Source organism: Artemia sp. Qi Xiang Cuo, chromosome 10 (genome assembly GCF_049724085.1).
Source record: "Artemia sp. Qi Xiang Cuo chromosome 10, ASM4972408v1, whole genome shotgun sequence".
Taxonomy (NCBI): domain Eukaryota; kingdom Metazoa; phylum Arthropoda; class Branchiopoda; order Anostraca; family Artemiidae; genus Artemia; species Artemia sp. Qi Xiang Cuo.
The window spans coordinates 8,891,580-8,915,843 of NC_142803.1; positions in this window are offsets into that span (position 1 = coordinate 8,891,580).

Here is a 24,264-nt window from a genome sequence, read left to right on the forward strand (position 1 = left end):
TACACTGCGGAAATTTCTCGTTACTGAAAATTACCCTAGCTAAAAATTCCCCCTAGACAATACCTCTTGGTAGTTCCCCCTAGAACCCCACCCCCTCCTCCACGCGAGATTTCCCTTAAAATACTCCCAGCAGAAAATCTCCCCCCGCTGAAAATCCCCCCATATTCCTCCTGGATAATTCCGTATCTTCAATAGAAGGGAAATTGAAAGTTCCAATCACCTTTTAAGTCAGAGGCAATAGTATAACGTTGGCACAAAAGAGGCATTAGGGTTTAATTTATTAAAAAAATTTCCCAGAAGAAATGGTTGTATTGACTTCAGAGGGGGCGTGTTCAATTACAAATTAAAAGTACTAGTGCCTTTTTTAAGAGTCAAAAGTGATTGGATGAAAGCAGCCACCCTCCACTCAACAACATTTTTCCCCCAAACGCATTCAATCAGAATTATGTATTAAATCCTAATCCCCCTAGACCCATTCTTATATTTATCTAATTACTCATGGAGAATTAGACAATTTAGATATTGAGATGTGCTCTTTTAGACATCAGGCACTCCCAGCCTATAAAATGACCCATCTCCCTTTCTTTATAGTACCTGATACGCAATTATGCGTCACCAAACATTATTTCACAAAAAATCATTTGAATCAACTGAAATCAATCTAGCATTAAGATACTTCAAACATCAACAATTTGTCTGGATTACGGGAATTTCGACTAATGAATACCCCACCATGTGGCATTACTTCTTCTGGACCTAGAAGCTCAATAGAATTTTTTTTACACTTTTAAATCGATTGGGACTCTCAGAATTTTCAATTGCTAGAAACTTGGTTCTCTTTGGGGCCAAATCATGATTTTTCAGAATTTTTTTGAAAAAAAGAAAACTTTTTTCAGGCGCACCAACACTCCTTCATAAAAGCTGTTACTAGATTATGCATCACTCTTTACAATTTCAATAAATATTAACTTGAATGAACTTGGTCATTACTAGGACACTAGGATTATACTACTCCCCCCCTACCTCAGAACTAATAAAAAGATGTAAAGACATATACCAAAATTATACACGAGAGTAGTGAGGACTTTTAAGGTCCGATGAAACAGTATCCCCTTGAATTTCGATCTGGACACTTTTTTTAAGCTTCTTCAAGACGCAGATGCATGTTACGTCATAGGGAATGTTTACTTTTGCTTGTTACATAATAAGACTTTTTAGAGACCTTTAGTCAAGCGGGGAAATCCCAGTTGTAACTGAGGGGGACGCACACGTGGGTCTTACGTAATGACAGCACACACGTGGGGTGGTGCGTAAAGATGGTGCACACGTGAGACGTGACACAATGTTACAAGTGGGTCTTGCGTAATGACCGGGGGGGGACAAATGGGTGTTACGTAATGGCGGCGCACACGTGGGATTTTACGTAAAGACAAGGCAGACGTAGGAGTAGTGATGCCTCAATCTGTTCCATGACAGCCCTATCCCTTGATTCTATGACAGTTCTATCTCTGGATTCAAGCGGTACCCTATCCTGAAATACAGGCGTTGCCTGTCATTCCATGAAAGCAAGCAGGTGTTTGTTACGTCACAGAGAATGTTAAAATTTGCTTGTCACGTCATAGGGAGAGTTTACCTTGGTTGTTATTTAATATGGAATGTTTTCTAAGGGATGCAAATTGTACGTCATAGGGAATGTTTAGTTATGCAAATGTTACATAATTTGACGTGTTAGAGACCGTTAGTTAAGTGGGGTATTCCCGCTTGTAACTGAGGAGGAGCAGAAGGGGGTGCTACAAAATGACAGCGCACACGTGGGTGACACGTAATGGCAGCGCAGATCTGCGGTTATTAGGTAATAGCAGTGCCTACGTGAGGTGTTACGTAATGATGGCGCACGCGTGAAATGTTACACAATACTTTAAGAGATTTTTCTTCAGGACTTATTTTTCTTTCAAGGCATTTTTCTCTTCTTTCAAAGACTTTTTTTCAAGACATTTCTCAAGAGTTCTTTACTTCTTACGTAATGGGGAATGTATACCAGTGTTACGGATTAGACACTATAATGTGTCGTGTTTCTTCAGGGGCCCGTGGAGGATCCCCAGTTGTAACTGAGGAGGACACGCATGTGGGTGTTACTTAAGGGCAGTATACACGCGGGGATGCTATATAATAGTTTCTGAGATTTAATTTTTCTTTCAACATGTGTTTCTCAGGGAACCTTTATATTCTAATGATTTTTGTCCCCATTAGAACTCGAAAGGCCATTTTCATCCAATGGAACAGCACCCTAGACATCTAGACTATAAATACATTTGTAATATTTTGGTTCGGCTAATACGTTCTGAGAAATAACCAATCCCTTGCAAGGAGAACCCATGTTCGCGCATACTAGAATGAGTAAACGGTTTGCATGTTTCCAACCCTTTTATACATGAGAGCGCAAAGCATCCCAATCATATTGATTTTGCATTATTAGATACACCTGCTTGTTTTCTGCAATGTTCTAATCCGATCTAGACAGGTTGAGTTGCAGAGCAGATGTTACGTGGCATTGCCGTTTAATAATTCTTAATTGCGTAAATGATTAGGAACTGAAGTTTTATCCTATATCAATAATTTTAAAAAGACACAGACTCTTGTAAATAATACTTTTATTAATAAAAACAAATTTACAAGCATTATTAAAACACAGAAAAAAGCAGTTAAAAACACAGCAAAGGAAAAACAAAACGTGAAAAGCTTAAGAAGAATAAAATGTAAGCAAAAAGAACAATGTATTAAAGAAAGCTAGGAATCCTAGGAATCATTTCCAGGGAGTGAGTTGATATTAGCGGTAAATTTAAGCCCTATTAAGAGCTATTTCTGAGAGCTTTTAATGAAAATGACACATTTCTTTCTGCCAAGACTATGCATATTTCAAACCATTGTGACAATATGTGACTAACCCATCCTAGCAAGCAATTTAAGAGAAGAAGGGTTGTTATTAGAGGTAAAATTTCATTTACTTTTTAGTTCATATTTTACAAAGCTCCTAAAAATAAAGAATTTTGCATTTTTTTGCTAGAAGAAAATCACGGATGCTTGTGGGATGTGGGACAGTCTTTTTGGATAAAATAAATGTCTATGTTAGCCGTTTTTTTTGTACGGATACCTGCACCTTTTAAAAATGAATGCGCCACCGTCTGGCATATCTTTACAAGTGAACGGTACTCCAAATATGGAGTCACTAAAATAATCTGTACTACACCGGAAAGTGCAATGAGACAGAAATTTTATTTTTAATGCATTTTCCTTCAATTTGAGCGTATAAATATAGGTTAAAACGGTCAGAGCTGTATCAGTTCCAATTCTTTGGTGACTGAACAAAGTGTATATTATGGAGAAACAAACTGGAGACGAACAGTTTTTCGAAGTAAGTTACTTTAATAATTAAATAGTTAGTATATAATTAATTTACAGATTTCTTCGTTGAAATAGATTGTTAGATCATGTATTTCAAAAGCCCAAGAGCCATATAGACACAAAAATATATGAAAAATAAAGAAATCCCCAAAAGAAGAAATTACAAAGCAAACAGAAACATGATAACTAGCAAAAATACCTAATGATAATTTAGCGAGAAAATAATTGTAATTCTATATAATTATTAATTGTATAAGCTTTTCATTCTTTCTAAGCTTGTATCTATGCACAGATGAATACGAAATATTGTGGTTCGATTACTACTATGTAACCATCGAAATAAAATCATAGCCGGTAAATTAAGTTTAAAATAAACTTCCTCTCCAAAACTAGGTTTAGCCTAATTATAATGATTCAATGTTGTAGAATTTAAAACCAGCCTTGCCAATATGAAAGCTGTTAACATTCTAGAAATTAAGCCAATCCCCTACTCTCTTAATAAACTACTGACCTCACTTAACCCAATCTAAAGTCAATTGTCATATGCATATGAGACATTTACAAGCCGTTTCCGCATTCTAGGTTTTTGGCAGATTCCATTTGAACTGTAAATTAAATGTCTTATGTATTATAAAATATGTCTTAAAACGAATGCGGAGGAGTGTAGGGTTATTTAAATGATAAATATATTTAGTTAAATAAGTATCCTATTGATTCTAACTATAGTGTAAGATCACCCCCACAAAGTGCAATCAAAAGGAGCTGTGTATCATTTTCGTATCAATATGTTTAAATTAGTACCGTTTTTTACTATGTGTGGCCTTGTTGAAACAGAATGGGTAAATGTTTTTAGAGAGGGGGCCATAATGCTTGTTGAAATTATAATTTTTAAGAATTAATTAACTAGAAACTAAAATATAAGTTAAATTTAAGGATCCTGTGGCAAAGAATCCAAAGCTAACAGCTTCCTCACATAAAAATCAAATGGAGACACCAACCATAAAACCATCTGTTATAATGTACGCAGGTTCTTCAACACAAGATGGGAATGCACAAAGCGTGCAACAACTTACCAGGACTTCATTGTCGACTGCACTAGCCGATAATGTAAAACATAACCTTCCGTATTATGAACCTTCAGTGCAAAGCGTAAGTAAAAACTATATTTTACTTTTTCGCTTTTTCTCGTCAACAGGTTGAAATTACGTTTCTACCCCGGTATAATCCATTAGCCTATAAGTAATTGTGTCTCCAAAGCCATATAGAAACGTGTTGTGGGAACGAAAAATACAGTGACGTTAGAATTTCTAATTCAATAATTCAATAATTAAATTTTCTCGTAACTTTTGATGGATTAAGTTACATGAAATGAATTAAAGATATTCAAAATCAACATTAAAAGAAAATTCGTTTGATATGTATCTTGAAAAAACTACAGCACCCCGACCAAACAAAAGAAATAATGATATGGAAATAAATATAGGCCGTTTATTTAGGCAAAACTGATATCCTATGTTGGGAAAAAAATTATGAAGAAACAATGGAGGAGAGATATTTGAAAGTTCCATCAATTATTTGTATGTATGTGTATGTGTGGGGATGAAATGACCTTCACAGCCCATTGGACTTGGGTCGTAAGTCAAGCCAATTGCCATTTGTTTAAAAGTATGTTTTATTACCGGGAGAGGTGGCGTGGTGGAGGGGGCTAGTAGGATCCTTTGTTTTCAAAACAGATAAGAAGTATTAAGATAAAACTTTCAGGGGAATGTTGGACAAAATCAGAACACACTATGTTCATTTAGGTTGTCAGTATTGTGTATCAAATTCAAACTTTCAGGATATATTGAGTGTTGGGGGGGGGGGGGGGTTGTGAACTATCCAAACTATACTATGTGCACACAGCTAGCAGTATTCTTACTGCTTCTGCTATGACTACTACTACTATGCGTATATATTTTTTTATTATACAAATGTTTTAAATAATATGAAAATATAGATCGCTAATAATCCAATTTTTTCTACTTTTATAAAACAATACAAATTACACAATGAAAATAAATTCTAATATTCTTATAGATTAACAAAGCTGAGTTACCACCACTACCAACTCTAGGGTTCTGCAACCTCTTTGTCAAAGAGGTGAGGATGACGGTGGTGTGATTAAACTTGTATCCTCAAACAGTCTTTGAGGATACAAATTTAATCATACCACCGTCAGATTTTAACAACAAACAAGCTATGATGGAACAAGCTCCATCTGTCGACAATGACCTTGAGTGGTACGGGAAGTTTTTAAGAGAATATTTTGCAGGTACTGATTGTTTCGATGATTTTCCTCTGATAATAATGATGATGATGATGCCGAGTTGACTGATTACTTTTTGAAAGAATATTTTAGTGATAATAATGTTACTTCTACCTCTAGTTGATTTAGTATTCCCCCAAGAGCAGTTAAACAGGGTTTTGATGGCAGTTTTGCCCAACCAGATGCATTTGAAGATTAAGGTGGGTCAGAAATCTTGGTTGAGTCGATCAGCTGAGTCCAAACACCTGTAATATTTTAGATGATTTGTCCTGAGTGAGCTGGATGATTTTTCCTCCACTTACCAACCCTCTTATTGAGGTTGAAGGTGGACAAACTGGTGCAGGTGGTGGGGATATGCAAATCTCTCCAACAACCATTACATTGCCTGAATTTTATTTATCAAACTCAGTCTTGCACAATATATATGTTTATACGGACGTATTTGGGGACCCATTTAATTCCTTAATATCGGGGACATTTTAAAAGACCCCATAAACATTGTACATTCCTATGTGGGCAAGATTCGAGCCCTTCTTGAACGACAAATTTGGTAATGGGGTGGATGGGACAGTATAAAAGCGCCAATAGCACTAAAGTTGATTTATTTAAAGAAAACGGTGGTGAAATTTATTACCATTTTCTACATACTGAAATATTAGCCTTTCACTCGCATTTAGAAAGTTTTGAGGGTTTTGTTTATGGAATAGATAAATAGTATTGTAACTAAATTAGATAATTATAAAAAAAATAGTAGTGACGTAGTGATTTTATTTATTAAAAATTTAAGTGTAATTATATGTGAATTTAAAAAAGATTATATTTTTAGAGGTGGTGGTGGGGCGTGTTCGAGGCCTACAATTTTAAAATATAATTCAGATTTGGAGGAATATCAAGGTGTGCAACGAATCTGGTCGAGTACAGGGTTACAGTGTTTTAAATATGAATTTCTTGTTGCGGTCCACCGACTCCTGCAAGATAATACTTCTAAGACAAAGTTGGACAAATTGGCAGCTGATGGGGGCGGAGTGGGGCAAAGTTTCCTAAAGTAGATCTCAATTGTTTAAATGGATACTATCCAGTAACTTTCAAGGGAATAGATATTTTTTAACAGACTAGTGAACATTTAAAGATTGGTGTTACTTTGTTACAATTTCAAACAGAATTTGAAGAGGATGAGCGCAGTGATAAAATAGGGGGTTATTTTTCCATTGAGGGCTTGTATTGTATCATTGAAGCCCTGTGTATGGCTTCTTTGCATGCCTGCAACATAACCTGAATCAATTGGACATTTTAATCCAATTTCAGAAATTAGTAGGGTTCTGTGGGATGGTAGTATTTTCGGGGTGTATGCTACTATTGTCCAACACGTCTATCTATATTTTGGACTGAAGTAAAGCTAAGGCATCACATGAAACAATGCAAAAGTCATGGGTACCAGTCTGTTGAAATGGTTAGCAGTGACAAGGAATTTTTGCTTTTCAGAAATTTCCAGAATTCACTCTTACACAGTGACAAGAACAAATTCGATTGCGAAGCTAAACTCACAGATGTGTACGATCCAACAAATTCAAATCGTGTAAAAGAAAATGAACCCATAACAGTCTCTTACGCCCATGCTCGAAAAGAAACTCGTGTAATACCATGCAAGTGTTAGAAGTAGTCGAGGCATTGGGAGGGCTAGATTGTATAAGCACAACCATAACTGCACTTATGATAACAGCAAATAAGGCAATCTCACGGTTGCTGCACACAAATTATCCAATGATTCTATCACCAGAGGACAGGTTGCCCCCTAAAAATCAGAAAATAAGCTGGGCTTGTAAGGGGAAATTTGATAAGGGTAAGGGGGAGATAGGGGGTAAGGGAAAAAGTGGCAAGTGGAAAGGGGTAAAGGGAAGGTCCGTGGCTACGATCATTTGAGGCAAGAAATTTCATCGGGAGGGAGTAGCTTTAGTGGAGTGGCCCATCAATCGTGTAATGTAAACGTTAGTTAGCAATATTTTATACCTTTTCTTATACACAATTCCAATTATAATTTGAAGTTTATTTCACCAGCGCTGGCACGTATGAAGAAAGGTGAAGTTGTAGATGACGCAGGAGTAGATGTTTCTGTTTCTTATAATATCATACCAAAATCATCGGAGAAGTTACTTCTCTTACAATTCAAATGGAAAACAATACATAGTGGTCATACGTGCTTGAATAAAATCCGTTTTTTAACTCCTTTAGTCTTTTCCCCAAATCCCTAGGCCAATTGATTCCAGTACAGAAAAGTGACTATTTTGATAGTTTCCTCCTCGTTAAATGGCGCTTTCTAGATTATGAAATGTATGGTTTATTAACGTGTAAGGGAATATGTGCATAAGATTATTACAACTCCACCTCGAGGCTAAGTGAGGAGAAACTACCGCCCATTGAAGCGTTTTATAATTCACTTAATGATTGTCAATGCACAACTACCGACTAAAAATTTGCCAAGAGGGTTTGGGCAAAGGGAGGGTGTAAAAATTGGAGGTATTATGTCAAAATGTACTTGGCTCTATTGACATTATTGGATATTGTGAGTAAGAACACGGATAAAACCTATTTCGAATTTGGGTTGTGTTTGGGTCATTATTGTTCAACTTCTCATATGGTGATGAATTTAATTCAAAACATCAATAAAGAAGTAATAGGTCTGATCACCGACGTGGATCAGCATCTATTGGTAGAAATATCAATGATTGGAGGCTATGTTTTTCACGGGGATCATATTTTGAAAACTGATCCGACTGGACAAAACATCAGTTTAACGTCTGATGCACCTTTTTTTATATGAATTCCCTTCATCCGTCGGCAATGTCTCACTACTGTTTTCCTTGGTAATTACAAATGCCTTAACAAACCGTGTGTTTCAAATTTCCCCGACATTGCCACCGTTGAGGTGACTGGACCGCAAGGATGGTTTTTTGAAATTGATGGTGAAATATGGATGGAACTCCATGACTCGGTAGAGGATTTTTTCCCAAGCATAAATAGACCGATGGCCAGGGACTCTTTGAGTCCATACAATTTATCTTTGGAATAAATTGGGGTTATGCACTGGACACCTTCAAATTCAAAACTTATTGCCGATCTTGATCCAAAACAGAATATTGTTGTCCATCATTTCCTATTGCGATGGATGGTAGAAAATAGTGCCAGGTAAAAAAAATACATGGAGCCCTCCAATTTGATAAAAAGTCATATTTGAAAAGGTTTATTGACACTTTTGTCAGTAAACGTCCACAACCGAAAACAAAGGTTAAAAAAGAAATCTATAAGCTCATTTTAAATATAGCCTTCGGTAAAATTTGCGAAGGCTTACGAAACAGACGTCGATGTGATGTTGTAACCAATCCAAAATAATGTGCTCAAATCGTTGCCGATCCCAACTTCACATCATTCACTATCATAGACTCCAATATAGTCCTCCTACATAGGAAATTAGAAAAATCGTTTTAAATAAAAATATTGCTGGTGATAGTTAAACAATGGAAATCTCCGAGAAACTCATGTTGTCATTCTTTTGCAATGTCTGTAGGGTTGAATGGCCGAGGGGGGGGGGGAAGTTTATGTGTATTGTGGAGACAGTGATTCCCTCCTCTTAATAAAACTGAAAATTTACTGAATTATTTGGCAAATGGTAAGCACATTAGCTCTCGAATGGATTTTACCAATTGAGATGAGTCCATTTATCTGGAACTAGTGAAGCGCCAGGCCCCAAATCAATTGTTAATGTTAAAATCCAAGTCGGGGAGTGACTTAATATTAAATGGAGTGTTTTCAGGCCCGTAGGTGTACTGTGTGGAAACACACAATGAAGATATAAAACAAGTGTGCAAGGGGGTGCCTACAAACTATGTTAAAAGTAATTTTGACATGGGTGTTTATAGAAACTGTGTGGATGGTAGTTTAGTTCCGAGAGCGAAAATGATGTGATTCGCTCTTTACAGTTTAATAACTACACAGTTAGAGTAGAGAAAAACGCCATGGCAGCCATATAGGACAAAAACTATGTATGCTAGGGGGGTTTCAAGGTACTACCCTCTGGGCGCTACCATATTTCAGATCGATTTGAATGTATAGACTATAGAAAACAACTCGGTCTGGATAAGTTCCCCTAAACTCAATAATAATACTACCAGGTGGGTTTGGGTGGTGGGAAGATTCTTTTTTAGTTTCTTTTTATTTGCCAATACATTCCATCAATATTGAACAGCAGCAGCAGCAGCAACAAGGCTTGTGCGTATATGTTTGCGAGACAGAGTTATTATTTTTATTATATTTTCAATGTGTTTTTTTCAAATTGCACCGCGCCCTTCCCTGCCTCTGTGGGCCCCCTTGTCTTCCAGCCTGGTCTTCGACCACCAAAGTGGCCTCCCCGTGTGGTTAAGGGGATCTCATTTCTAAATATATTTGTATTTATAAAAATGTAACTTTGAAATATGCATATATTTATTATTATTGTTGTTGTTGTAAACAAAATAAAATGAAAAATAAGTGTTGATTTTATTTAAACTGTGATACTATTATTATGTGTATTAAACTATATTTTGTTTTTTTTATTCGGTTTATTAAAAATATTTATTTGTTATGTGCTACTTCTATTTTTCCGCTAATTAAAAATATTTATTATTTATAAATAAAAGAAAACATGATTCTTAATTGTTGGTGTTGTCGCTATTCTTGAACATCGTCCTAGGAATTGGATAGGGAAATTATTTATTCCATAGACATCTATAGTTTACAGTTTGTTCTAGTTTATCTGTTGAAACCAAAACAATAAGTATCAATTTAAAACACCATTCAGATCGTTTCTTTGTGGTCCATCAATGTCAGACAAGACAACACTTTTAACAAAAATAATGAAAAATTTTGATAAAATCTTTATGGAAAAGCCCAAAAAATTTACTATTGCTATTGTGTTTGGCAAGAATCATATGATAAAATAAAGGCTATTGCTGCAGCACCAGATACTGCGCAGCACTGCATATAAATACAATATAGTATGACCATTCCCTATCTCAACCATTGTACAAAGCCGAACCGAGATACAAGTGCTCCGCAGAGCATTTAAACAAGTATAAACATAAGTGACATTAGATTTTTTCACGGTTAGACAAGTCAGATTTTTCTTGAACGCAAGGCTTTGCTCTATTATAGTCATAGTCCAAAAAAGGCTGCATTGGCGGAACAATTGATAAGAATTATTCGACATTTAATTTTGAGATATTTTACATTGAAAAATACTACTGCTTTTATTCAAGATTTAGATAAAATCATGCTAATTAATAATCAACAACCCCATTGATCTTTTTCCAGCGTTATCTCTCAGAAAGTTCATCGAGGAGATCAAAATACACTTTACACATTTCTTAAACAATATTCCACTTCCAGTTTCAGTGAAAAGGTTGTGAATAAAAAATTCAATGCCGGTGATACTGTTTGAATTAAATGAACAACTAATTTTTTTCAAATAAGGAATTATTCATGGTCCACTGAGCTTTTTGAAGTGTCAAAATCCTAGACACTAAACCCATAACATATTATCTAAGAAACACCAAAGACGAAGAGATTCTCAGTGGTTCTTATGGTTATGAATTACAAAAAGTTAAAAATAACGGTAAAATTTATCAAAATGAAAAAATATTAAAGAGTCGTACACACAAGGGCAAGAGACAGTTGCTTGTTCGTTGTCTAGGATACAATTCTGATTTTTATTCTTGGGAAGCAGTTGAAGAAATAAACAATGCCCAATGATTTCTATGTGACATTCATGTCCAATGTATCTTATCCAATCTGCAATGATTAGAATAATACAAGTGATTTTTGGATAAAACTCTCTCCCACCATCAAATTTGATGGCGAGTAAGAAGTTGCTTTGGTCGATTGTGTTCTCAAAAAACATTTGATACCCTGAGAAAAGACCGCGAATATGATATACAAATTGGATCACATGATTGGCCACTCGTTAACGATCATCAGATAGAAAACACGAATTCATTTGAATATCCCTTTGTCAAATTGAATGATTTGTGTCTTGCTATCATTAGAATAATTTCCACTCGTAGAACTGGAGCATTTCAATTCAACTATTCTATGGAAAAGGGCAATATCAACATTTGTTCACCCATTGACAATGAATAGGTTATTCTCAATGATAGTATGAAAGATGTTCTTGGTATAATCAATGGTAAAAGTGCTGGAAGCACTAGTGGCATGGATCTTGTCATTTTCGCTGACTATCCTCCTGCCCTTTCCTCGGACAGTTGTATGTTTCTTTGCACTTCATTCGTTGAAAAATCCAGAGTTGGCTAGCAATTTTCCCTCCTACGAGTTCTTGAACGAAAACCAGTCAAAATCGCATTCATCATGATAACATAAAGCACCTTCATTATTTCCCTGTAAACATTTACTATTTGAAACTCTGTCAGTTAACACTAAGATCTGAATTTTGTGATCCTTTAGCAGTAACAAAAGATTTGGCAGTGATTACATGTCATTTTCAACCCGTCGTCGTTCAATAACAAGATGTCTAGTAGAAAAATGGCATTTGTTTGTCCTGGAATTGATTGCTATGTTGCTACTCTTAGTTTCGCACTAGTGACAAAGGTCATTCATCAATGTCGGGCTGTGGTCTTTGTATTCGGTTTGCTAAGCTGTTTCGCTCTGCACTACCCTTGGCTAAAAAAAAATATTGTGCCGGCTGCGGCAGATTTTGCATCCTCTACATTACACGATTGGGGCTCTGGTAAGGATTTAAAAATAGTTTTTTGGAAAGTGTCAGGTCTGGTGCACGAACCCTTTTCGAGCAGTTAAAATCTCGACAAAATGAAAAAGGTTTAAAAAGGTCGAAAAACGGTGCATCATCCATCAGTCTCTACTCAGATCGGAAATGAAAGACATCACTCTTGTCAAAGAAGAAGAAGAAAAAGAAACCAAGAAGAGAATTGTTAGATCCCAACAGGAATTCTTTTCCTAGACTGAACAATGGCATATCTACCGCACAAGGATTCCCATCCGTCAATCACTTCATCTTTAAATCTATTCAATGCCGAAAATATTGATGCGAGTGTAAAACATGGTTACTAGGAGCAATTCTATCCACAACAACTGCTCTTTGATAATATCCACTTTTAAATTTGTTCCAATGAAGACAACTTCATGGATGAGTCTTCAACATTGATAGGTTTACATGTGGTAGTCAAGAAATCTGACAATACAATGCTAATTCTTACTCATGAAGTATCCTATGAAAATTGTATATTTCACAATTTACTTCGACAAATCAGTGTCTACATAAATGGGACATTGGTGAGCATTAGCAACAATCTCTCAAATTATACGAGCTATATACAGTACATGTTGATGACACCAAAGTCATACAAAGAATTGAGGGGTTCATCCAATGGATATGAATATATTATAGATAGCAATAGTACTGATGCACCTACTAATGCGACAACTAGTGAACTGCATTTATTTGAGAATATAAATCATGAGATATTTAGTATACCTCAATGGCTACCACCAAATAATAAAGTGGATATAAAATTTAAACTTTACAAAAGCAGATTCCTATCAATCCCGATATAACACTGTCTCTCACCTCGGCAATACTTCATGAACAAAAGCAGAAGGTTATGAGTTCTGTTGCTTTGGCAGTAGAAAACCCGAGAGCTGTTGTAAATAATATTAAACTACTTGTTCCCTATACAATCAAGAATTAGTGTCATATTGCCACGGATTCATGCACCTTCACCGACTCTTCATTTACCAATGGTGAAATACCATCCAAATTAGCATTGGAATTTTTACAAGGTGCTAGTGTAATAGGATCGTTGACAAGTTTCCCACATAAATTTGAAATTTTTGGCCTCTCATCTCTTGTGTGTATAGTGAATGGTATTCCACTCTACAATTTATCCTTGGATAAATCCTATAGGACACTGTGTGAGTTGACAATGCAATCCTTAGATCGAGATTCACTACTATTTCAAAATGGTATAACTGATGCAATGCTTGCCAGAAATCATAATATTATTGCACTGGACTTGTCCGGCACTCAAGGTATAAGCATTGGACGAACGGAGAGTTTAAGTTTAGAGTACACATTTGCCGAACCATTAGCTGAGAGTATTGCATTAATATCATTAAATCAATTTGAAACTTATTGGGAAATCACTATTGAAGGCAGTGTTTTACTAGACCTTGCACCATGAACACAAATATAATAATCGGCGTATTTAATATGGATACATGTATGTCCAAATAAATTTCCTATTGTATACCATCGGACTTCTTTGAAAAAATTCAAAGTGTTAACAATACTATGATCATTGTTAATAGCAGTCCATCAAGTGTAAAAACAGGTCATTGGATATGCAACTTTCAAACAGCGAAAAATATAGAATTTATTCTATCCTCTTGGCAAATCATATACATTCTACACTCTGCACATCAAGAACGTTATTGAAAGCAGTGGGAAAACTATTATTCGAAACCATAAAAGAATGCAGGATTTAACGACTAAAAGCTGTGGTCTTCTTGTACTGCTATATTTCGTTTTCAGATGTCGTGAATATACTTAAATCACAACATTTACGTAGACAATCCTGGACTGGATGACTTCCTAGTGGAAAATATACTTTCATATCTGTATAATATTGAATTTAGTGCCCTACAAATAAAATGTTCAAAAATGTATGTAAATTTGCTTATTAATAAAAAAATGTAATTATATACATAAAAATAACTTTTCTATCCTCTTTAGATTTCTTCTTCTACTTATAGGCAACTGTCGAGAACAACTAATGGTGGTAAATCATTTGAATTCACTGCACATTGATCTTGATAAACTGCAAAGTCAGGGTCACACTTTCTACAGTACAAAGTAGTTTCACCCTTATCGTATCTTTTTTGTGTAGTCAATGATACTATTTTCATTCATATAGTAAAATTCACGTGTTTCAATTTGCCTATTTTAAGCAATATCACATACAGTGTTTTCAAATGGTGAATCTCATTTTGTAACAGCCAAATAAAAATCAGTAGGCTTATAATCATAGTAGCCGTTGTCTTCACAATGATGCCATAGAAACCAAATTGTCTTGTTACTCCAACAGTTGAATCATAGACCTGATTGTTCCTCCTAAAAGAATTTAAAATCACGACGATACCAGTCTTTTAAAAATAAACCTAAATCTTTTTCAGGGTTCTTTCTAGTCATGCCAGGATAGGTATTCTCCAACTGATTACATTTATCATTGTGACAATTATAGCATAGGCGTCTTCTAGCGTGAAAGACACAAATCTCTTCAAAACAGGAATTACAATCTTTAAGTTGTACTGCATATCTTCTATGCAATTTACATAGATTGCAAAATCTATAATTTTCATTATACTCGTCGATAATTGTACAATTCTCACAGGAAAACCAGCTGCCCAGTGTATACATGCATAGTGGACATGTATAGAACATTTTTTCCAGTGTTAATTCTCTCACAGTTTCAATGAAACTGTTTTAAGATCGATCGATAAATAGAATGGGACCGACTGTCACTAGCCGTGGCTTCTAGCGCGTTCGATTGCCAGTAGCTAGAATGAAACAGTGCATGTAGAGAAGACCGGAAGCTTTCATACTGCTTCCAGCAAAGCTGACAATACTGAAGACCTTGAAATGCTGAAGAAATGAAGACCTTGAATACTGAAAGAGAGGAGTAATCGTGTGACAAAACCTGTTTGGAAAGGATCTTGTAAATTTTCGATTTATTTATTGTTCTCATGAAAAAATGATTTGGATAGAGTCTTAAATTTCTAAGGTAGTGTTCAAAAGCAAATCCACAATATCATTTTGCTTTGTTTCAGTTAATATATCAATTTATTGAGTAAATGCGTTTGACTCACATCGTAAAAGTTGCTTACAATAGTCCAGTGATGGAGAATCATTCCTCATTATATCGTTAAGTAGTCTTTGAGAAAATATTTTCTTTGAAGAGATAACTCTAGAAAATCATCATCTAGAATCAAACATTTCTCCATATTCACATTCAGCATAATTTTGTCTTTCTCAAATCCATCCATTTTTCAATCCTAACACTCCAGAGCTGACTTCGGACTAACTAGGATTCTTTCTCCTTAAGAATATTCGGTAACCTACTAAAAATCTAACAAGAAAAAAACATTTTTGATTTAGAAACATTTTTATTTTGTATAAAACTACAACATTAAATTACTGCTACAATTTATTCTCCTCAATATATTTCATTATTACAATTAAAGCAGCCTGTAGTCTTGAAATTTTCTACCTCTTTCAAGGAAGTCATCGGACGCTACACTATAGGTGGCCCTATTCATTTTTAATCGCTATCTTAAATCTCTAAATCACCGGTTAAATACCTTAGTTTATATCGCCCACTAAATCACTGAAAATCCAACTTCTGTAAGTTGTTTATACTCTTTACTCTCTTTACTTTTTATTAAATAAAGAGTTTTTACTTTCTTTACTCTCTTTACTTACTTTCCTACTCTCTTACTCTCTTTACTCTTAACTTTTTCATTACTCTCTTTCTAATATAGACTAACTTATTTTGTCTACCAATTAGTTTCTTATTTTTATATTAAATCACTAATTCACCGGTTAAATCACTGAAGATCCAACTCTATTAAGTTCTCTATTCTCTTTGGTCTCCTTCTATAATAGAAATATTGCTTTCTAAAATAGTTTCTAGATTCATTTCTTAAGTTAACTCATATGGGGGCGCAATTCACAAGTGACAGAAATATATCTTATTTTATTCTTCCAATAAAGCAATAAAATGAACTTTTATCTTTCAAAAAAGACCATGCCACAATACACTCGAAACAGGGCTTATTACAGTCCATACAAGTGATTGACTTTTGTTTACAATTAAACCTGAAGTATTGGGCAGTATGTCTTTTTGACACACTACGCAGTAATGCGCAGTATTGCGCAGTGTGTCTACGCAGTATTGCGCAGACTACGCACTATTGTGCAGTGTGTCTACACACTGCGCAATAGTCTTTTTTTTATAGTTGTACTAGGTGCAGATTCTACTGGCTTTTTGTTAGTAGGACTACCGCTTCATAGACTTCTTATCGTCACCTTTCATTAAATAGCGACAAAGACCACACTGCCTTTTTATCATAAACAATAATGTTTTGAATTTTGATTCAGTTTTAACGATTGAATTTTAATGTGAGTTTCTTTTGTTGTGGTTTTTTATTCATTTGTTTTGCTGAGGACGGCCTTGGCTATAGGGTCAAAATATTCATTTAAAGTTGCATTCCACTGTCTTATACAAAAATTTCCCTATTGTTCTACTTAGTGTTTATTTTTCTACCTTTCATTTGTTTTGCTCAGCGTTTTGTCTGTATCTTTTACTTCATTTTGTCTATATTTCATAGTAACAGCGTTGAGATTTGAGACTTGCATCTTCATCCTGATTAAAATCGTTTTGCAAAAAAAAAATCAGTTAGGTCTTTTACTAGTCTAGGATTGCTTAGCTCTTGTTTTAAGGCACATTTTTTTCCAAAACACCCTTTTGTGTCACCAACCTCCATTATCTTCGCTTACCCAAGCCAGCATCTTAGGTGTTCGGCCCTCGCATGACATGATTTTCTTAATGAAAATTTCTAACAGCTTTTCATAACAGCGTTAGCCCGGAAGATGTAGTTGTTTATTCAGTTCAAAGATAGACAACCCATACACAAAGATACGGAATGGCCTTTTAAAGATATAGACCACCCAAAAAGCCAACCCCACTGGCTCTTGGCAAGGAACAAGTTCACTTCAGGGAATATTTCTTCCCCTTCTCCCACTCGCTCCACTTAGCAGCTTGGGACTTGAACCCTCAAAAATATGCTTCACTTCATTCAGGTGGCTCTGAGGCCTCCAGTCAGTGGCTCCTTGGCAGTGGACTCAAAATGAGGTTTTGCTTAAAAGAGTATGTTTGATATTTAATAAAGTCTAGCATGAATCAAATTTCCATGAAAACATTACTTATTGGTATAAATGAATTTTCAGCAATACTTTAGACATATTATTTAAAATAATACCTAGTTTTATCAACTCTTTTTTATTTCTGAACATATTGTAATTAAAAGTAAAGACAATGGACAGTTAAATAAAGTTTTGAGAAATAATTACTGGCAAAATTTCTAGCAGTAAATTTTGCTTTTAGTAGAGTGTCAATGACATATATGACAAGGGGGGGGGGGGGTCTCTTGGAATAGCAACCCCATTGTTATTAGAAATAATTTTCATTTCTTTAAAGGAAGTACTTCTTTTCTTCTTTTTTATTCTTTTGTTTATTCTCTTCTGTTTCATTTTCTATTCTTTTTTATATTTTTATTGTTCTTTTTTATTTATTTTTATTCTTTCTTTAGTGCTACTCTACGATTAAAATTACAGTACGCTTATTGGTAATTTTCGTTTTTTCCGCCTAATTTGCTGCCTAACAGAGCAGCTACTTCGACAAACATTTTGATTGTTACCCTTTTAGATGCGCCACAAGTTCATTCCCTCCAATGGGAACAGGTATGGCCCCATCTTGGCCCTTCTTTTTCTGGTAAAAAGCTCAAAGCTCTTTCTCCTTTTTCTCGTCCTTATTTAGATGTTATACCAGTTTTTTCTGTAAAAGCGACAAAAAAATTACCTTGCTTTTTCTTTATGCATCCATCATCAGTGACTATAGTGTTTGGCGTCAAGGGTATAGGCTTCAGTTGCTCAGGACGTGAAGACTGGTAGTCACTTTGATTATGAGCATCTAGATCCCGCAATAAATCCTCAAAATCAGGGGGCTAGAATAATAATCTACTTCATAAATAAACATTCATCTTTTTCTCTGTCATATTTATTAATATTGGGGTCAAGTTGTTAGTTTTTTAAAGAACACTGGGACTGACTACAGGTTATGGAAAACTATTTGAAGCTATTCCTTGCGGGTTATCTCACCTAAATACCAACTTGGGCACGTCCCTTCCTAAACTAGGCACATACGTTTATTGTTTGTCTAATAAAGATCTATATATTCTATAGATCTTTATTAGACAAACAATAAACGTATGTACCTAGTTACTTTTGTTAAAAAGTATATTTGGGGAAGCTGAAGGGAAAAATTTTCATTTCTATGCTTTGTTCAAATTCTTGTACTGACTGTAACATTCCAGCATTATTTCTAACTGGTTTTATTTCTATTGTTTTATTTATAACTGATACAGTCTCTAACCAATGAAATAATGTCCCAATAATGTTCAGCTTTTTGCTTAGAATATTTTATATACATATTTCACAATTAGCACATCAGCAGAAGCTTACGCGTGTGAAATTTTGCCAAAGGAATATATAAAAAAGCTTTTTTTTTAAACGAGTTGTATTAACTGGTGAACTAGAAGAGCTCCCAGATAAATATTTATAGAGATTACATAGCTAGAAATAATAATCCACACCCCTAGTTAGGTTTATTCATTTCTTATGTTGGAACAAAAGCGCATTTTTGAAAATTTAATTTTTTAGTCAAGTGCAAGTGACCCTTTGTCGTTGCGCCATCTTTGAGATATAAGTGAAAGTTAGCGCGCAAGCTTCATAGAAGCATCTACGCAAAGCTTCCGGGTTCAGGAAATTTTAAGGTCTCTACAACATTTTTATGGTTTCATATTTGGATTCAGGCCTTCAGGACCAGGAGATTCAGGTTTGGCTTACTAGTGTTGAGAAGTCATGTGCTCTAATATTTTATAAGCAGATTAAAGAAGTGCACGGAGAGGAGTTTTACTTGAGATTAAATCTACTGTAGAGGGCACTGAAGTGCTGGTTGTGGGCGCGATCAAGTTCTATGCCATTGCATAGGAGACACTGGGATTCTTATAATGAAGGTGGCCCAGGAGATAGGTGTGCTTGCCCCCTTTGTGGGGAGTATGAGGATGACCTGGTACATTTTTTGAGTAATTTCCAAAGTTTGGAGATTATAAGGAATAGCTTTTTTGGGGGGAGGGGGTGCACTGCAAGCTCCCAGGTATTTTGGAGACCTCTTCTAGGGAGCTAATTATTGTGAGCAAAAAATACTAAAAAAATAAATAATTCCACGCATAAAGTCTCTTTTATACAAGTCTAAGATACAATTTTTGGGGGTGATTTATATGTTTAGAATTTTTGTTAATCTCTATTCAAATCATTTTCATTCTTTTACTTTCCATTTGTAAGATGTTTAATGTTTGCAAATGAGGTTAATTCAGATTCCTAGGAGCATGTCAAAGCCTTTTTAAAAATTAAAATTTTTTCTCAACCTAACTGTTTGAAGGGCAGCTGAATCAAGTCTAAAGAGAATATTAGAAAAAAAAAGATTCCTCATTGATTTGGATCTTTATGCTCCAGTTGCGTTATGAGGAAATATTGCGAAATGCTATTGCTGAATAAAAATTTTTGAATATTTTGTGATAAATTTTTCTGAACATATTAAGGAAAATTTCACTTGTTAAAAATAATTAAAAATGTTTTTGTTCACTTATGTGCCTTGCTACAGATAATATTCAGAAATGTGTTTTTAGGATGGAGCTGGTCCTAAATGCGCATAAAGATTTTTTATTTTTGGCCTCGAAAACGTTATTGGCAATCTTCTGTTCCGACTTTAACTTTCACAAAAGATTCCTGTTACTGTTTAAAACTGAGATTCAATCAAACACATGTAAAGTGAAATCTAAAAAACGTTAATTGTGCACTTGGTTAGATCGGGTAAACAGTTATTAAATTTGAAATTAAATTGATTTGATATTGAACTGAAATTCTAATTTCAGAAGGAAATATAGACACAGCTAACAGTACAAAGCATTCATCCTGCCTTGTGTTTTGATTGGTGAAATGTTATGTTGGATTTTTAAAACAGCATCTACAGTTTATGAAATTTGACTTTCTTTGGTTTTTCCTTTTGTTTTTTGTATAGCACTTGTGTTTTTTCTCACCTTTTTGTGTCCATGTTAATATTTTATAAGCTATTTTTTTATATTTTTTTCTGGCAATAAAGGCTTCTGGAAGTGAAACCTTTATATATATTTGAATTTTTGAGTTTTTTGAATTTTGAATTTTTCAAAAAATTTTGAAAAATATTTGAATTTTTATTATTATTTGCAGGGAAATTTTTTTTTCTTTTAAAGTCCACTGTGAAAGTCCAAAGTCCGCTGTCTTATTAAAAGTTCTACCTGTTCTACAATGTTTTCATTTTATTGGAGTGTAGTCAGACCAGTTTCTGAGTGATTCATATGGTAAAAGTCGGATACAACCAACAATTAATATTTGGAGGGAACTTTGGCCTCTGAAAACATTTGAAATTTCTTGAGACCCACAAGTAATTACATAGGATAATATATTGAAAAGCGACTATCACAGGCTAATAAAGTTGAATTCGCGTTTCACCTCATGTAATAAGAAAAAGCATAAGCATAAAATGATTCTTATGGATTTAACATAAAATTATTTGAAAAAAATTACGTTTTCTAAAGAGTTAAAGAGGCTGAGTTACAAGGTCGAACCTTAAAACGTACAGGGATTAGGAGGCACAGTTGGGGGGCTGCCGCACCCCAAACCCCCCGCTTTCGCAGCCTGTAAATAAATAAAAAAAAGTTTTTTAAACTGAAAGTAAGGAGTGACATTAAATCTCAAAACGAACAGAAATTATTCCGTATATGAAAGGGGCTGTGCCCTCCTCAACGCCTTGCTCTTTACGCTAAAGTTTGACTTTCTCACAACTCTTTTTTTTAAACAACAAAAACTTTAGCGTAAAGAGCGAGGCGTTGAGGAGGGCACAGCCCCTTTCATATACGGAATAATTTCTGATCGTTTTAAGATTTAATGTCGCTCCTTACTTTCACTTTAAAAAACTTTTTTTTATTTATTTACAGGCTGCGAAAGCGGGGGTTTGGGGGCGGCAGCCCCCAACTGTGCCTCCTAATCCCTGTACGTTTTAAGGTTCGACCTTGTAACTCAGCCTCTTTAACTCTTTAGAAAACGTAGTTTTTTTCAAATAATTTCTGCACGTTTTTGTACAGTTTATTGCTCAAGGGTTGACCTTGTAACTCAGCCTCTTTAACTTTTTAGAAAACGTAATTTTTTTCAAATAATTTAAAAAAGAAACTGAGTTTCTTTTTAAAGTTTAAATTCAGTATATAAAAAATTTGCTCTGGCAGTGAATCGAATCCGGGTTTTCCACCTGGCAGTCTGGAGTATCAACCGCTAGACTAAGCAGACACAATTGTAATTGTTTTTTAGTAAATGAAAGCTATTTTCGACGCAAGCAAATTCCCACGAAACTTGATTTGTGGTTTTTGGAAAACAGTGAAGGAGTAATCATATTGATCTGAAATTTCGATTATTAGCTCCAAGGCCCCAGGATACCTTATCCTCTTAATTTCAGCTCGATCAGACAACGTTAAAGGGGGGTTGTGGTCGGAAAAATTAACATGGGCTATTATAGGAAAACAAGGTTTTTCGTAAATGTAAATTCGGGGGATAATTTTTTCGGTCTGAAAATATCAAAAGGCCCTAACAGGTCAAATTCTGCTTCGAATGAGTCCCCATTCAACCGGATCCGTTGCCAACTGTGGCCTGTAGGCGTGGCTAAGAAAAAAAAATGAATTTTAAGTGGCTATATTTGGTTTTGTGAGCTGAAATTTCGAGGATAAGCTCCCGGGCCCTAGGAAAGCTTAACCTCTAAATTTCAGCCCAATCGGACAACGTTAAAGGGGGGCTGTGGTGGGATGGTCCAAACTTCTGGCCCAATTTACCCCATGAAGATAAAGTCGGAGGAGGATGAAATTTCGCAAGTTTCCTAGTTTGAGCTTGGGCTACAAAATGCGATTACCGCCGTCTCTCTGTGACTTCTAGGACCTGAAATCGCTTAACATTGTGGTGGGTCGCCCTTTTATAGAGGCACAAGTGTGCCTCCTTGATACAATAACATAGATATTTAAAAATGGAAAGTCTTCATTTAAATATATATATATATATATATATATATATATATATATATATATATATATATATATATATATATATATATATATATATATATATATATATATATATATATATATATATATATATATATATATATATATATATATATATATATATATATATATATATATATATATATATATATATATATATATATATATATATATATATATATAAGCCAAGGTGGCCGGCGTTTACCCCTCGGTGATTAACCCCCCCCCCCCCGGAAAATAACCCCCCCCCCGTGGAAAATACCCCTCGGAAAATACCAGATACCCCCCTGGAAAATCACCCCAGAGGAAAATACCCCCACGGAAAATGCCCCCCCCCTCCGTGGAAAATAAGGATTTCCAAAATTTGAGAATTTTATTTGAGTTTTATGTTTTTTTCATTCCCGTAGGGGGAAGGAATTTTGGTACTTGTGTATTATGCACCACTCAGTCAAGTTTACGCTGCGTAAAACTCGAGAACAAACCGGTTTGTTCGTTAGTTTTTTTCAGCTTAGCGCGAGACAACACAAAGCGAAGAAAAGTGACAGAATATATAGGAAATATATAATTTAGGCTATATATTTGCACGCAAGGGGGGGGGGGGTAAAGTATTTAATAATTAAAAAATGTTTTTGTTCACTTATGTGCCTTGCTACAGATAATATTCAGAAATGTGTTTTTATGATGGAGCTGGTCCTAAATGCGCATAAAGATTGTTTATTTTTGGCCGCGAAAACGTTATTGGCAATCTTTTGTTCCGACTTTAACTTTCACAAAAGATTCCTGTGACTGTAAAGCTGAGATTCAATAAAACACATGTAAATCAATCAATCAATCAATCATTTATTACCCACAACTAACAAAAAGTAGTACAAGCGGAGTACATAATAATAAAAAAGAAAAAAAACTCAACAAACACTAGCAATTAAATTAAACTACGAAAAGAACTGTAAAAGACCGTGGTCAGGGCCAAATTTACAAAATGCATCTGCAGAAAGCTTTTTGTGTAGGTCACCGAGCTTTTGAGTTACATCCGTAACATAAAATCTTTTAACTAGATACCGATTTATAGTCCAAGGTGGCAGAGAAAGAAGAAATTTGCAAAATTTTAAATAAGTAACTTTAATCTTTTTTACATCCTTTAGCTTAAGAACAGAATGAACACCCGAAAAATAAAGCACAGAATGATCAGAAAAAGTCAAGAATAAGCGCCCAAGAGCTCTTCTGTTATATTTTCCACGGTTTGCTACCATTTTTGAATAACTGAACTGAATTTTTCTTACTGAATCAGCAACAATCTGTTTACGAAAGAGAGCTAGAGAATTAGAAACAGTAATACCAAGCCACCGAAAGGAAGAGACAGAAAGTACAGAAAATTCATTACATACCAGAGAAGTAGACGAAGACAGATTATAAGATAAGAATTAACACTTGTCAAGATTCAGGGATAGACAATATTTAGGAAAGACTGAGACACTAAGGAAACCATCGCAGAAAGAACAGACTTAGTACGACTAATC